Raw genomic sequence first — 17,211 nt, 5'->3', positions numbered from 1 at the left:
AAGTTAGGTACCATCCCGGCATTCGCCTGGAGGATAAGTGGGAAACCACGGAAAACCACTTCCAGGATGGCTGAGGTAGGAATCGAACCCACCTCTACTCAGTTGACCTCACGAGGCTGAGTGGACCCCGTTCCAGCCCTTGTACCACTTTTCAAATTTTGTGGCAGAGCCGGGAATCGAACCCGGACCTCCGGGGGTGGCAGCTAATCACGCTAACCACTACACCACAGAGGCGGACATTATTATTATTATTATTATTATTATTATTATTATTATTATTATTATACTAGCACCGCTAGTGTAGTTGTCAACGTCCTTAACTTCTAACCAGGCGTCTCGGGTTCGAGGACAGCAAATTCATCGCAGTGGTAGCGTGGCCGAGCGGTCTATGGCGCTGGTTTAAGGCACCAGTCTGTTCGGAGGCGAGGGTTCGAATCCCACCGTTGCCAGCAAATTTTATGTCCGCTCTGTGGACAGTGTGATTAGCTGCCACCCCCGAAGGCCAGGGCTTGATTCCAGGCTTTATAATGAAATTTGAAAAGTGGTACGATGTCTGGAACGGTGTCCACTCAACCTCAGGTGGTCGACGGAGTAGAGAGGGTTCGCCTCAGCCATCGTCGAATTAGTTTTCCGTGGTATTCTACTTCTTCCCGAGGCCAATACCAGGATGGTACCTAAATAAAGGCCACGGCTGCTTCCTTCTCTCTTGCTTGCCTTTCGCTTCCAATATCCCTATCCCCCACAAGACCCCACTTCAGCATAGCAAGTCAAGCAGCTTGGGAGAGGTACTGGTCTTCCATGCCAGTTGTATCCCCACGCTGGACGGGAAACTAATTCTTCTTAATACCCTCCAGGGCCGGTTTTTCCCTCGGACTCACCGAGAGATCCTACCTCTATCCCCTCAAGGGCAGTGTCCTGGAGCTTCAGACGCTGGGTCGGATGATACAACTGGGATGGATGACCAGTACCTCGCCCAGGCGGCCTCACCTGCTATGCTGAACAGGGGCCTTGGTGGGGAATGGGAAGATTGGAAGGGATAGAAAGGGAAGAGGGAAGGAAGCGGCCGTGGCACCATTCCGACATTTGCCTGGAGGAGAAGTGGAAAACCACGCAAAACCACTTCCAGGATGGCTGAGGTGGGAATCGAACCCGCCACTACTCACTTGACCTCCTGAGGCTGAGTGGACCCCGTTCCAGCCCTCGAACCACTTTTCAAATTTCGTGGCAGAGCCGGGAATCGAACCCGGGCCTCCGGGGGTGGCAGCTAATCACACAAACCACTACACCACAGAGGATTATTATTATTATTATTATTATTATTATTATTATTATTATTATCATCATCATCTGTTTACCCTCCAGGTTCGGCTTTTCCCTCGGACTCAGCGAGGGATCCCACCTCTTCCGCCTCAAGGGCACTGTCCTGGAGATTCAGACTTTGGGTCGGTGGTACAACTGGGGAGAATGACCAGTACCTCGCCCAGGCGGCCTCACCTGCTATGTTGAACAGGGGCCTTGTGGAGGGATGGGAAGATTGGATGGGACAGCGGCCGTGGCCTTAAGTTAGGTACCATCCCGGCATTTGCCTGGAAGAGAAGTGGGAAACCACGGAAAACCACTTACAGGATGGCTGAGGTGGGAATCGAACCCGCCACTACTCACTTGACCTCCTGATGCTGAGTGGACCCCGTTCCAACCTCGTACCACTTTTCAAGTTTCGTGGCAGAGCCGGGAATCGAACCCGGACCTCCGGGGGTGGCAGCTAATCACGCTAACCACTACACCACAGAGGCGGACATTATTATTATTATTATTATTATTATTATTATTATTATTATTATTATTATTATTATTATTATTATTATTATAGTAGCACCGCTAGTGTAGTTGCCAACGTCCTTAACTTCTAACCGGACGTCTCAGGTTCGAGGACAGAAAACACGTCGCAGTGGTAGCGTGGCCGAGCGGTCTAAGGCGCTGGTTTAAGGCACCAGTCTCTTCGGAGGCGTGGGTTCGAATCCCACCGCTGCCAGCAAATTTTATGTCCACTACACCACAGGGGCGGACCAGAATTAAATACAAAAATCGAAATACAGATGGTGGGGATTATTATTATTATTATTATTATTATTATTATTATTATACTAACACCGCTAGTGTAGTGGTCAGAGTCCTTGACTTTCAACTAGGCGTCTAGAGTTCGAGAACTGCGAATTTAGCGCTGTGGTAGCGTGGCCGAGCGGTCTAAGGCGCTGGTTTAAAGCACCAGTCCCTAGGGAGGCGTGGGTACGAATCCCATCGCTGCCAGCTAATTTTATGTCCGCCTCTGTGAACAGTGTGATTACCTGCCATCTCCGGAGGGCCGGGTTTGATTCCCGGCTCTATAATGAAATTTAGAAAGTGGTGGGAGTACTGGAACCGGGTCCTTTCAACCTCAGGAGGTCGACTGAGTAGAGGGGGTTCGCCTCAGCCATCCTCGAATCGGTTTTCTGTGGTTTCCTACTTCTTCTCCAGGCAAATGCCGGGATGGTACTTAACTTAAGGCCACGGCCGCTTCCTTCCCTCTTGCTTGCCTTTCGCTTCCAATATCCCTATCCCCCACAAGACCCCAGTTCAGCATAGCAAGTGAGGCCGCTTGAGAGAGGTACTGGTCCTTCCCGCAATTTGTATCCCCACCAAATATTTCATACTCCAAGACATGCCCTTGAGGCTGAGTCCGAGGTAAAAACCAACCGTGGACGGGAAACTAATTAAATAATAAATTGTTATTATGAAATCCTGACATCAGCGCATCTAAGGTGCTGGTTTAGCGTGATTAATGTGATTAGCTGCCTACTCCGGAGGCTCGCGTTTGATTCCCGGCTCTATAATGACGTAAGAAGACTTTAAAATGCCGATGTTTTAATACCCACCAGCGATAATGACGGGATTTAGGTGTGTAAAATTAGCTGGCAGCGGTGGGATTCGAACCCACGCCTCCGAAAAGACTGGTGCCTTAAACCAGCGCCTTAGACCGCTCGGCCACGCTACCACTTGCTCGGTTGTAAGAGAGTATAATGACCTCAATCTTATCACTTACGACAGAGCCTGAGTACTATAGTTCATTTTGCGGTGTTGTCAAGCTTTTCTTTCTTTCTTTCTTTCTTTCTTTCTTTCTTTCTTTCTTAATCTGCTTACACTCCAGGGTTGGCTTTTCCCTCGGACTCAGCGAGAATACCGCCTCTACCGCCCCAAGGACAGTGTCCTGGAGCGTGAGGCATTGGGTCGGGGGATACAACTGGGGAGGATGACCAGTACCTCGCCCAGGCGGCCTCACCTGGTATGCTGAACAGGTGCCTTGGTGGGGGATGGGAAGATTGGAAGGGATAGACAAGGAATAGGGAAGGAAGCGCCCGTGGCCTTAAGTTAAGTACCATCCCGGCATTAGCCTGGAGGAGAAGTGGGATACCACGGAAAACCACTTCCAGGATTGCTGAGGTGGAATCGAACCCTCAGCTCAGTTGACCTCCCGAGTGGACCCCGTTCCAGCCCTCATACCACTTTTCAAATTTCGTGGCAGAGCCGGGAATCGAACGCGGGCCTTCGTGGGTGGCAGCTAATCACACTAACCACTACACCACAGAGGCGGATGGGAAATTTTTTACTTTTTCTTGTAAATATGTGTGTTGCTACATATATCAAACATATCCGGCGCGGAGGACCAATATAATGGGAATGTATCTTCAAACACCATATTCATTAACATTCAGCTGTTCGATATATGTACCAACACAAATATTTACAAGAAAAAATTGAAAATTTCCCAAACTTTTATATTGGCCACGGCCTCACCTTATCTGCAAAAATCACATCACCACACACGAGAGACGTCGTAACCGTCTAGGAGATTCGTCATACCCTGTTTGGATACGGTATGGAAACTTCTACCCACCCCACCATCGAAATGATTACGAGGACTTCATGTTCGATAAAGTGTACCGAAATTATTAGCTGAAATGAATCTAGGTGAACATGCTAATTATTCTAGGTCGCCACGATTGAAATCTGGCCAAAACAGGTGGAATTTTAAATGGAAAGTCGTTCGGATTTCGCGTAAAACTGGAAATCGTGTTGCTATGATCCCGATATAAACAGTCAGGCTTTCTTATAATTTCGAGTGGCTATTGCTAGCCTGGTGCCACTCGTTTAATAACGCAGGTCCTCCGACAAGGGCAGGTGGTATCTGTCGTGTTGGGAAATTGCGTGTTATTGTAGTAGAGGATAAGTTATGTTTGGATCAGCGCAAACACCCAGTAATCCGGACCAAAGGATTAAATCCCCGACTAGACTTTTTAACGAGGCCCATCTCCTGCCTAAAAAGAACCCAAGACTCTAAGTAGGGTTCCTTTTATTTATTTTGTATTTTGACGGTTAGTTTTGATGAATTACATTATTGTTCTGCTTGAAGTAGTCTATAGATGCTGAGTGAAGCAAAGCAAAAAATAATTTAGCTTTCTGTTATAATCAGGGACTACTTGGCTGAGGAGGTAAAGGCGTGCTCGATTTTGCCGGAAGGACATTGGTTCGATTCCCCGTCAGGAACTCGAAAATTTAAGAAATGAGCTATCAACTTTCGGAGGTGCTCATGGTCGTGAGGTTCTCTTAGCCTACACGAAAAATTAGTGGTAGGTTAATTCCTTTCCTAACCACTCTACCACCAAGTGCCGAGGTTACTGTCAGTGGGAGCCTTTACCTTTCCACTCCTCCAAGGGCCGTCATTTCATGTACGGAGATGACTTTGCATTATTATTATTATTATTAATAATATTATTATTATTTAATCCTTTTACCGTCCAAGGTTGGTTTCTTCCTTGGATTCAGCGAGGGTTCCCACCTCTACCACCTCAAGGGCAGTGTTCTGGAGCGTGAGAGATTTGGTCGGCGATACAGCTAGGGACGACCAGTACCTCGCCAAGGCGGTCTCACCTGCTATGCTGAACAGGGGCCTTGTGGGGGGATGGGAAGATCGGAAGAGATATACAAGAAACGGGGAAGGAAGCGGCCATGGCCTTAAGTTACGTACCATCCCGGCATTTGCCTGGGGGAGAAGTGGGAAACCACGGAAAACCACGGAAAACCACGGAAAACCACTTCGTGTATGGCCGAGAAGGTAGTAGAACCCCCTCTACTCAGTTGACCTCGCTAGGCTGAGTGAACTTCCAGCCTTTGTAATGAAAACATACAACCTGTTTTCCAGACATTGGCCGCATCAGGGATGGAATGAATGAAGCCGCCATCTTGTGGCGAGGGTAGGAATTGTGCCGGTTGCCGAGGCCTGTCGCACTCTTCTGGGGCAATGATTAATGACCGACAGATGAAATGAAATTATATTGGATAGTGTTGCTGGAATGAAAGATGACATGGAAAACCGGAGTACCCGGAGAAAACTTGTCCTGCCTCCGCTTTGTCCAGCATAAATCTCACATGGAGTGACCGGGATTTGAATCACGGAACCCATAGGTGAGAGGACGGCTCCAGCCCTTGTACCACTTTTCAAATTTCGTGGCAGAGCCAGGAATCGAACTCGGACCTCCAGGGGTGGCAGCTAATCACGCTAACCGCTACACCACAGAGGTGGACAGTATTATTATTATTATTATTATTATTATTATTATTAATATTATTATTTTGTGACGAGAGTAGAACTACAAGTGCTATCTCGGTAGGTGTTCACACACTCTAATGTATTTGATTGTGTTAGTTTTGAAAGGTGTCGCATCGCAGTCCTATCATGAAGAGTGACCTTACGATGAATCTACAGAAGTTGCTTTGACCTTACAGTTGAACAGGAGACTGATTGATATCTAACCAATTATGATATAAAGGAAGTCTTCAACTATTCATTCCTTGAGCCGGTTTCGGCATTCACAGAGCATTTTGCTATCAGCCTGTTTGTCTGCATTAAGGCAACATATTAAAACATCCTGACAGGTTCATGATCTCGTATTCAAATGATATTCAAGTGCCGACTTATGAAAGCAGCATCTGCCAAAGCCTAAACAGGTCCTGAGTAAGAATATGCCATGCAGTTCTACAGATATCTTCTTAAATGTTCATATCATGAATAAAGAGGTTTTTCACACTGCTACCTTGCTTCAGTGCCAGCATATATCCTAGTTTATTGCCTCATATAAGGAGTACTTAAATAAATAAAAAGTCCGTTTCAAATATTATTGCAGATGGTCACGTGAAAATCTATGCATTGCAGAGTTGCCAACAAAATAACTCGAAGTACTGTTACAATATTGACAAAATTTCGCTAGTAAAAGTTCCACTGTCCTCCCCTCTTCCTTGTCTATCCCTTCCAATCGTCCCATCCTCCACCAAGGCCTCTGTTCAGCATAACAGGTGAGGCTGCCTGGACGGGGTACCGGTCATCCTCCCCAGTTGTATCGCCGATCCAATGTCTCACGCTCCAGGACACTGCCTTTGAGGCGGTAGAGGTGGGATCCCTCGCTGAGTCTGAGGGTAAAACCAACCCTGGAGGGAAAGCAGATTAAGAAGAAGAAGACGAAGAAAAGTTCCACTGGGATCCCACTAAAATAAATCAAATAAACAGGCAATGGAAAGAAAATAAAAATAAACGAAGTATGCCCCAAACTACGTTTGACGGTTTTCAGTGACGCCGAGGTGCCGGAATTTTGTCTCTCAGGAGTTCTCTTACGTGCCAGTAAGTCTACCGCCACGAGCACTTTCAAATACCACCGGTCTGAGCCAGGATCGAATCTGTGAAGTTGGGATCAGAAGGTCAGGTCAGCGCCTCAGCCGTCTTGAGCCACTCAGCCCAGCCCCTCACGAAGAGATTAGGTTGCAGTGGAATTAAGCGTTAACTGAGACTGGTGCAATTTATTCCAAATATCAGTTACATTAAGAAATGTAACATTTTCGGATTTACAAAAACAGATAAGCAATATTCACCGTGATCACCTCCTGGATTGAGGGATTATTATACACCACGAGAGTTGCAAGGTAACTCCCGCCTTCACCTACACTGGGGTACACGGTAAATGTGCTCTCATTCACCACAACGGCACTGTACTGTGAGACGGTGCCAAGCCACACACAGTTAAGCAACATTTGCCATGGTCAACCTTTGGCTGGGTGAGCACTCCTACACTGGGGCATGACGGGAACGTTTTGCACTCACTACATACTGGATGGCAGAAACTATGAGAGTATCGGGAATGAATACACACACAGGTTTTAAACCTGACATTCTAAATTGAATGAAACTTTGAAAAATGTGATGTCTTAAAATCGTCTTATTCTAGTGCTATATAATAACAGAAGGAGGGAGACTATCATGGAGCAAGTTGTGTTTATTATGTGTTTCCCGTATCAGAGTTGCCGCATCGTGGATGTCCAACCATTGTGGGAGGTCCCCTGCCCAGGATAATCTTCTATTTCACCTTAACCTTGCCTTCTGTGATCAGCTCAGGCTGCATTACCGATTTCGGAAGACGTGACCGAAATATGTTGCTTTCCTGTTTTTCGTGAGATTTAAGATTTCACGGGGTTTCCTATTTTTCTTTTCTTTTTTTTTCTATTTAACGTCGAACATCGAAGGTTTTCGGCGACACAAGGATGGGAAAATGCTAGGACTGGGAAAGTAGAGGCCGTGCTATTAAATGAAAAAACTACGGAAAACCATCTTCAGGGCTACCGACGGAGGGAATTCAAATCAATCATCTCCCGAATGCAAAGTCGGTTAATTGAGAAAGCGTTTAGAGTCCAGCCTTTTATACCGCAAAGTAGCACTGGTAACAGACAATAGTCAACGAGTTTTGAATCGGATAACGTCGATAAATCTGCAACCATTTTGTTGCACATTGGCTCTGCCACGAAATTTGAAAAGTGGTACGTGTACTGGAACTGGGTCCACTCAGCTTCGGGAGGTCAAGTGAGTAGAGGGGGATGCAATTCCCACCTCAGGAATCCTCGAAGTGGTTTTCCACCGAACGAGTTGGCCATGCAGTTAAAGGCACGAAGCTGTAAACTTGCATTCGGCCAAAGTCTCGCGCTCCAGGACCTGCCCTTGAGGCGGTAGAGATGGGATCCCTCGCCGATTCCGAGGGAAAAACCAACCCTGGAGGGTAAACAGTTTAAGAAGAAGAAGAGAAGCAGTTATTTTTTTTATTTATTGCAAACTAACTTACCTGGTTTGTGGTCGCGTGAGTATAAAACCATGTAATGTCTGCCCTGATTATCTTGTCTACCTCAATTATACCGTTATGAAGTAAGCCATCTTGTAGTTGTTTTACATGACATTTGATACCGTTATCATAGCCATGACAACTCCTGATTTAAGTAGGAATTGAACCCCTAAACACTCACTCCAGGGCGGAAAACCACGGGGTGGGCTGCATCGTCTGCATGCCCGGAAGTGATTATGCGTGACAACGTCTATGAGTTATACCGGAAATAAAGTCGTTTTCCTTTCATAATTTTGATGGAATCCGCCTGTGTGGTATAGGTGTTAATTTAATTAACTGCCACCTCCGGAGGTTCGATTCCCCGCTCTGCCACGAAATTTGAAAAGTACGAAGGCAGATGCAGGGTCCACTCAGCTCCATGCAGCCTCGGGAGGTCAACTGAGTAGAGGGTTTCGATTCCCTCTTCAGCCATCCTCGAAGAGGTTTCCCACTTCTCCTCCAGGGAAACGCCGGGATGATACCTTATTTAAGGCCACGGCGCTTCTTTCCCTATTCCTTCCAATCTTCCCAACCCCCAGCAAGACCCCTGTTCAGCATAGCAGGTGAGACCACCTGGGCGAGTTACTGTTCCCCCTCCCCAGTTGTATCCCCCACACACAAAGTCTCATGCTATAGGACACTGCCCCTGAGGTGGTAGAGGTGGGATCCCTCGCTGAGTCCGAATGAAAAACCGAGACTGGATGGCAAACAGATTAAGAAAGAAAGAAAGAAAGAAAGAAAGAAAGAAAGAAAGAAAGAAAGAAAGAAGGGTACTCTGTATGTTGAGTAGTCAGCCGAAGCTGCCATAGACGGTTTAGGCATCACTGAAGTATAAAACCATGTAATTTGTGCTCTAATTGTCGTGTCTACCTCGATGATACTGTTATGTTGAGCCATCTTGTAGTTTTACGTGACATAGCCATGACACCTGTTTTGAGAAAAATTCGAATACTTAAGGAAGCCTTCGTGGCTTAGACGGCAACGCGCTGGCATTTCACCGGTGGGTTCCGCGATACAAATCCGGGTTACTCCACATGAGATTTATGCTGGGAAAAGCGGGACAGGTTCCTACCCGGGTACTGCCGTTTCCCCTGTCAACTTCCATGCAGGAACACTCTCCAATATCGTTTCATTTCATCTGCCAGTCATTAATCATTCACCAGAGGGGTTCTTCGGCAGCCGGCAATGCTCATATCCTCGCCGCTAGATGAGGGCTTCATTCATTCCGCTTCTGACCCGGTTGATTTTCTTTTTTTTTTTTTTTTTTTTTTTTGCTAGTTGCTTTACGTCGCACCGACACAGATATATCTTATGGCGACGATGGGACAGGAAAGGCCTAGGAATGGGAAGAAAGCGGCCGTGGCCTTAATTAAGGTACAGCCCCAGCATTTGCCTGGTGTTAAAATTAATATTTAGAAATTTCATGATCCGTATTGAAGTGGGATTACAATATTTGAAATTAAGAGGGTTCCTCCTGTTCAATACAAAGATGTTTATTAACGTGAAAGAATCATATATCGTTGACATGAGGTACTAGTTTCGGCACCAAATATGTGCCATCATCAGCCACAAAATCAAATCGGGCAAACACAATAAAACCTTAAAACAACTTGTATACAAGCTGGACAAATCGCCATGGGTATACAACAACTGAGTCATCATTTTAAAGGATTTTAAATTCATCATCTACCATATTTTATTTTATATTCATCTGTGCAAGTGTTATAGTGTGTTTTAAAAGTTGTTTTAAAGTCATATTTCAAATTCATCCATCCAGGTGTTATAGTGTGTTTAAAGCTGTGATTCTTTCACGTTAATAAACATCTTTGAATTCAATAGGAGGAACCCTCTTAATTTCAAATATTAGTGTTAAAATGGCAAACCACGGAAAACCATCTTCAGTGCTGCCGACAGTTGGGTTCGAACCCACTATCTCCCGGATGCGAGCTCACAGCTGCGCTCTCCTAAAAGCACGGCCAAATCGCCCGGTGAAATTGATATAACGGCTGTGGATTTTCTTTCTAACCCTTAAATATGTAATCGAGGGCAAATAAAAATACGCGGGTTGGGCTGTATTGTCTATACGGCTGCATGTGATTATGCGTGACGACATCTATGAATTGTGCAGGAAATAAACTCACTGTCGGCAGCCCTGAAAATGGTTTTCCGTGGTTTCCCATTTTCACACCAGGCTGTGCTGGGGCTGTACCTTAATTAAGGCCACGGCCGCTTCCTTTCCACTCCTAGCCCTTTCCTGTCCCATCGTCGCCATAAGACCTATCTGTGTCGGTGCGACGTAAAGCAACTAGCAAAAAGAAAGTTGTTTCCTTTCGTAATTTTCATGCAGTTACAACTTTATACAGCTGTAAAACAAACTGGCAGCGGTGGGATTCGAACCCACGCCTCCGAAGAGACTGGTGCCTTAAACCAGCGCCTTAGACCGCTCGGCCACGCTACCACACAATGTACCCCGTCCGTGCTTCTTCCTCTGTTTACCCACGAATTGACACCAGAATTGCTCCGATCGGAGGATAATTTATTTATTTATTTATTTATTTATTTATTTATTTATTTATTTATTTATTTATTTATTTATTCGACTACTTGGCTGAATGGTCATCGTTGAGTCCTTCGGTTCAGAGGGACCCGGGTTCGATTTCCGGCAGGGTCTCGGATTTTACTCGCTTCACATTAATTCTTCTGACTTGGGGGCTGGATGTTTGTGTTCGCACCACCACTTTCCTCTTCGAATTCAAATATAACAGTACACAATCATCATCATCATCATCATCTGTTTACTCTCCAGGTTCGGTTTTTCCCTCGGACTCAGCGAGGGATACCACCTTTACCGCCTTCAAGGGCAGGGTCCTGGAGCTTCAGACTCTTGGTCGGGGGATACAACTGGGGAGAATGACCAGTACCTCGCCCAGGCAGCCTCACCTGCTGTGCTGAACAGGGGCCTTGCGGCGGATGGGGAAGATTGGAAGGGATAGACAAGGAAGAGGGAAGGAAGCGGCCGTGGCCTTAAGTTAGGTACCATCCCGGCATTTGCCTGGAGGAGAAGTGGGAAACCACGGAAAACCACTTCCAGGATGGCTACTCAGTTGACCTCCCGAGGCTGAGTGGACCCCGTTCCAGCCCTCGTACCACTTTTCAATTTCGTGGCAGAGCCGGGAATCGAACCCGGACTTCCGGGGGTGGCAGCTAATCACGCTAACCACTACACCACAGAGACGGACTAGTACACAATCAACGACTACAGAAACACGCAATAGTGATAGTGATTACACCCCTCCATAAAGGAAAGGCATCTATCTATCTATCTTAATCTGTTTATCCTCCAGGGTCGGTTTTTCCCTCGGACTCAGCGAGGGATCCCACCTCTACCGCCTCAAGGGCAGTGTCCTGGAGTTTCAGACTTTGGGTCGGGGATACAACTGGGGAGAATGACCAGTACCTCGCCCAGGCGGCCTCACCTGCTATGCTGAACAGGGGCCTTGTGGAGGGATGGGAAGATTGGAAGGGATAGACAAGGAAGAGGGAAGGAAGCGGCCGTGGCCTTAAGTGAGGTACCATCCCGGCATTTGCCTGGAGGAGAAGTGGGAAACCACGGAAAACCACTTCCAGGATGGCTGAGGTGGGAATCGAACCCGCCTCTACTCAGTTGACCTCCCGAGGCTGAGTGGACCCCGTTCCAGCCCTCCTACCACTTTTCAAATTTCGGACCTCCGGGGGTGGCAGCTAATCACGCTAACCACTACACCACAGAGGCGGACAAGGAAAGGCATACGGCCGTAAAACAAGGCCAAGTCCACATGTGCGAAACATTTCGCACCCGCAACCCCGCTGGTATGGGAAAAGCGTAGAACATGAAGAACATCTATTTAGTTCTACGACGTTTATAGCAGGTTAAGATCAAAGAATTACAATTACACAAACACAGTTGAGGTATACGCTACCAGATTGGTTCTACATATGTTAGTATACGAGAGTCAACAGAATCGGAACACGTTCTTATCGCTCTGTGGTTAAAGAGTTTCATGTATACACTCAGTGTAGTGCAAACCTTTTTTGCCCAGCAACAGAAGATAAGAGATACAAACCAGTATGTGACCTGCACCGAGAACTTCACCTGTGTCGTGCGGTAGCGTGGCCGAGCGGTCTAAGGCGCTGGTTTAAGGCACCAGTCTCTACGGAGGCGTGGGTTCGAATCCCTACGCTGCCAGAGTCTTTTAAAGCTGTCAGAAATCTATACGTTGTAACCCCATGAAATTTACGAAAGATAACAACTTCATTTCCTTCGAAACTAATTTGTTTGGCTACTGGCTATGTAGTGAGCTCCTTTGGTTCAGAGGGTCCCGGGTTCGATTCACGGATGGTTCTGATATTTGAACTGCGTCTGATTAATTCCTATGACTAGGGGACTGGGTGTTTGTGTTCGTCTTTCTCTTCTTCTTTTCTTAATCTGCTTATCCTCCAGGGTTGGTTTTTCCCTCGGACTCAGCGAGGGATCCCACCTCTACTGCCTCAAGAGCAGTCTCCCGGAGCGTGAAGCTTTGGGTCGGGGGATACAACTGGGGAGAATGACCAGTACCTCTCCCAGGTTGCCTCACCTGCTATGCTGCACAGGGGCCTTGTCGAGGGATGGGAATATTGGAAGGGATAGACAAGGAAGATGGAAGGAAGCCGCCGTGGACTTAAGTTAGGTTCCATCCCGACATTTGCCTTGAGGAGAAGTGAGAAACTACAGAAAACCACTTCGAGGATGGCTGAGGAGGGAATCTAACCCCCTCTACTCAGTTGACCTCCCGAGACTGAGTGGACCCCGTTCCAGCCCTCGTACCACTTTTCTAATGTCGTGGCAGAGCCGGGAATCGAATCCGAGCCTCCGGGGGTGGCAGCTAATCACACTAACCACTACACCACAGAGGTGGTATATAACACTAATCAGAGAGAAAATATGGAAGGGATCCGATATCAACATTTTGGGCTTAGAGATAGCTGTGTCTTGTAACCTACAAAAGAAATGTGTTTTGCTTATATACTCGCTATATATGTTGAGTAGTTGCCACCAGCTGTCATAGATGGCTTAGGCATACTGAAGAGGCATTCTTTTAAGATGACGGGTGATGTAGTTTCCCGTTGCTTTCCCCACCGAACCAGAAGTTACTATTACATATACTGTAGGTCTGCCAAGCCCACTGAAATGCACGCGCCAACCGGGCCTATGAGCGCGATTTTCACACCATTCATTACAGGGACTGGCTGCATAAGGAATTGTGCTACTAATTGTAGTATAGCTCATATCTGACTTATTTTCATATTCTCTGTTCCGAGGTATCTGTGGAACAGCAGAGGTGAAAGAAGGTGCTGGGATGAATAGGTCTCAACTTACGAAATTAAAGTTAATTTAAAATTTAACAAAGATTATATTTTCTTTTCAAGATCAGGAAATAACAAGTATGACAGGTACTCAGTAGCATATCAACAAATTAAGAAAGTACAATTGCAATTTGGTAATGGATTTGGGCTTCGAGCCCCCAGACACGCAATCCTTGAGCAATGAGCCCAACTTAACCTATGTACCAAGATCAACAAAGGGGCAGAAAACCCCAACCATGCCAAGGAGCACTAGCTCCCAAATACCCAGTTAAGCCTGCTCGAGGCACACAGAAACCAAATTTAAGAAAGAGCAACCTGCTCACAAAGTTCAAGCCTATTCAAAGGCCACACCAAACTCAACCTTCAAGCTGCCCTCCAGGCACACAAGAACAGGGGTAAAAATACCCAACCTACTGAGGCCTATTCAGTAAAGAAACAGGACAATTACATGGCCCCAAAATACCAACTTGAGTGGAGGCGTAACTTGCACTCCTAATACACTTTTTTAAAACCTATTTGGCACTAAGCCGCTTATGCAAGGGCTAATCCCATACTACGGAGGTGACACGATAGGAAAACGTTATTACATTACAAAGAGAAGGGAAACTGTTATGAAAACGTAGTCACCTCAAACAATATGAGTGGGAGCTCGAGAGGGTTAGGCACTCTCTATCCCAATGTGTAGTTAAAGAGACAGAATTTATACCAAGTGTCTTTTACATTTTAAAGGAAAGTTACATGATAAAAGTTTCGAACCTGCCCCGAGGGTTAAACTGCTGAGCTAGCGAAAACAGAAGTTATTAAAAGGCCATTACTGATGGATGAACTGCTGCCCGAAGAAAGAGGCGCCTCCCGCCCCCTGCTACATAATCACACTAGGATAGATGTTACTGAAGTGGCCCGGAGACCAGAAAATCAGCAGTTTAAATACCCTCGTGGAACATTCGAGGCCTTTCAAGAATGAGAACCCCCACCCCCTCAATTTTATTGGGTAGCATAAAGCAACATCTCCATATCGGAGAAGACATACGTTATTGGTCAAAAATTAATTAGAGAAATTCAGGATTTGCTAAATTCAAAACAAGCGGAAAGAGAAGGGTTATACTGCCAACCCAAAAAATAACTGAAAGAAATTTAACAAAGAACAAACTTATGACTACAAAATTTCTTCAAAAAAAGTTCCTTCACTTCGCACTAGAGTGCACAATTGTAGTTCTTAAGTAGTGCCATCTAGAAGAGAATGTTCACACTTCTTACTACAGAGTAAACAAATATAAATCGAAAAAGACACAGTTCAGAACTCTTCAAAATTTACAATAGCGACATCTTCTGAGAAACTTTAGAATTAACATGGTAGTTAAAGTTCAGGCTTCCTCCAGTAGAGGAGTTTCAACTGGCGCAATGTTTTAATTAGCGGTGTGGAGGTGTACCGCCCGGTACATTTTCAAAGCCAAGGATGAAAAGAGACAGAATAATCTTATTTTCCTTATTCTTCTACCGTTTTTTCCCAAGCATTTAAGGTGGCGCATTTCGATTGGGTCCTGTTTTACAATTCGCTTTACGTCGCACCGACACAGATAGGTCTTATGGCGACGATGTGTTAGGAAAGGGTTAGGAGTGGGAAGGAAGTGGCCGTGGCCTTTATTAAGGTACAGTCCCTGCATTTGCCTGGTGCGAAAATGGGAAACCACGGAAAAGCATCTTCAGGACTGCCGACAGTGGGTTTCGAACACACTTCCCAAATACTGGATACTGGCAGCACTTAAGCGACTGTAGCTATCGAGCTCGGTTGTCCTGGTTTGCGGCCGGATGCCCTTCTTGACGCCAACCCCATATGGAGGGATGTAATCACTATTGCGTTTGTCTGTTGTTGGTGGTATGGTTGTGTGTTGTGTGAATATGAACACGGGAGTGTTGGGACGAATAAAACAACCTAGTCCCCGAGCCAAAAAAATAAGAAACAATTAAAATTTCCAACCGGACCGGCAATCGAACCCGATACCTCTGAACCGAACGAGCAAGTGCCCGTGGTATTAAGGGCGCGCAGATTTGAGCTTGCATTGGGAGATTGTGGGTTTCAACCCCACTGTCGGCAGTCCTGAAGATGGTTTACCGTGGTTTCCTACTTTGATATCAAGCAAATGCTGGGGTTGTACCTTAATTAAGGCCATGACCGTTTCCTTCCCACTGCTAGCCCTTTTCTACCCCATCGTTGCCATAAGACCGGTTGGTATCGGTGCGACGTAAAGACAAATGTAAAAAAATACTGGGTCCGCCTCTGTGGTGCAGTGGGTACAGTAGTGTGATTAGGTGCCACCCCTGGAGGCCCAGGTTCAATTCCCGGCTCTGCCACGAAATTTGAAAAGTGGTATGAGGGCTGAAACGGCGTCCACCCAGCCTCGGGAGGTAAACTGAGTAGAGGGGGTTAGATTCCCTCCTCAGCCATCCTCGAAGTGGTTCACTGTGGTTATCCACTTCTCCTCCAGGCAAATGCCAGAATGGTACCTAACTTAAGGCCACGGCCGCTTCCTTCCCTCTTCCTTGTCTATCCCTTCCAAACTTCGTATCTCCCACCAAGGCCCCTGTGCAGCATAGCAAGTGAAGCCACCTGGACGAGGTAATGGTCATTCTCCCCAGTTGTATCCCCCGACCCAAAGTCTCACGCTCCAGGACACTGCCCTTGAGGCGGTAGAGGTAGGATTCCTCGCTGAGTCCGAGGGAAAAACCAACCCTGGAGGATAAGCAGATTAAAAAAAGAAGAAGAGAGAAGACGAACACAAACACCCAGTCCCCTAGTCACAGGAATTAATCAGACGCAGTACAAATATCAGAACCGTCCGTGAATCGTACCCGGGACCCTCTGAACCAAAGGAGCTCACTACATAGCCAGTAGCCAAACAAATTAGTTTTGAAGGAAATGAAGTTGTTATCTTTCGTAAATTTCATGGGGTTACAACGAATACATTTCTGACAGCTTTAAAAGACTCTGGCTGCGGTGGGATTCGAACCCACGCCTCCGAAGAGACTGGTGCCTTAAACCAGCGTCTTAGACCGCTCGGCCACGCTACCAGGGGTTTCGGTTCCCATCCCGGCATTTGCCTGGATGAGAAGTGGGAAAGCCGGAAAACCACTTCCAGGATGGCTAAGGTGGGAATCGAACCTCACCTCTACTCAATTGACCTCCCGAGGCTGAGTGTACTCCGTTCCAGTCCTCGTACCACTTTTCAAATTTCGTGGCAAGCCGGGAATCGATGCCAGCTAATCACACCAACCACAACAATTACAGAGGTGGCCGAATTTTTATACTATTTTGTACTAATTTTAGGACCGTGGCTGTTTTAGGCAGCTGTAAAAGACACTGGCAGCGATGGGATTCGAACCCACGCCTCCGAAGAGACTGGTGCCTTAAACCAGCGCCTTAGACCGCTCGGCCACGCTACCACACGACTAACGCATTTTTCTCAGTACACTTACTCTGCGGTTTGTATCTCGCCCATCATCTGTTGTCGGGCAAAAAGCCGTGCAATACGCTAAATGTACGTGAAGGTGTATAATCATGAGCGATAAAAAAGTGTTCCAATTCATTTGACGACTCGCA

The 17,211-nt window shown here is 46.5% G+C and overlaps 6 non-coding genes across 6 annotated transcripts; 2 read left to right on the top strand and 4 right to left on the bottom strand.

Moving 5' to 3' along the window:
* Positions 1–1,950: 1,950 nt before the first annotated feature.
* On the top strand, positions 1,951–2,032 carry TRNAL-AAG (transfer RNA leucine (anticodon AAG)). Its single transcript has one exon. It is a non-coding gene; the product is annotated as a tRNA-Leu (tRNA).
* Positions 2,033–2,225: 193 nt separating this feature from the next.
* TRNAF-AAA (transfer RNA leucine (anticodon AAG)) lies at positions 2,226–2,307 on the top strand. Its single transcript has one exon. It is a non-coding gene; the product is annotated as a tRNA-Phe (tRNA).
* A 642-nt stretch (positions 2,308–2,949) lies between these two features.
* On the bottom strand, positions 2,950–3,031 carry TRNAL-AAG (transfer RNA leucine (anticodon AAG)). The gene has a single exon. It is a non-coding gene; the product is annotated as a tRNA-Leu (tRNA).
* A 7,576-nt stretch (positions 3,032–10,607) lies between these two features.
* TRNAL-AAG (transfer RNA leucine (anticodon AAG)) lies at positions 10,608–10,689 on the bottom strand. The gene has a single exon. It is a non-coding gene; the product is annotated as a tRNA-Leu (tRNA).
* A 5,911-nt stretch (positions 10,690–16,600) lies between these two features.
* On the bottom strand, positions 16,601–16,682 carry TRNAL-AAG (transfer RNA leucine (anticodon AAG)). Its single transcript has one exon. It is a non-coding gene; the product is annotated as a tRNA-Leu (tRNA).
* Positions 16,683–16,972: 290 nt separating this feature from the next.
* On the bottom strand, positions 16,973–17,054 carry TRNAL-AAG (transfer RNA leucine (anticodon AAG)). The gene has a single exon. It is a non-coding gene; the product is annotated as a tRNA-Leu (tRNA).
* Positions 17,055–17,211: the final 157 nt, after the last annotated feature.

Source organism: Anabrus simplex, chromosome 6 (genome assembly GCF_040414725.1).
Source record: "Anabrus simplex isolate iqAnaSimp1 chromosome 6, ASM4041472v1, whole genome shotgun sequence".
Taxonomy (NCBI): Eukaryota; Metazoa; Arthropoda; class Insecta; order Orthoptera; family Tettigoniidae; genus Anabrus; species Anabrus simplex.
Note: the sequence above shows the minus strand (reverse complement) of the source record. Positions and strands in the feature narration are given on the sequence as shown.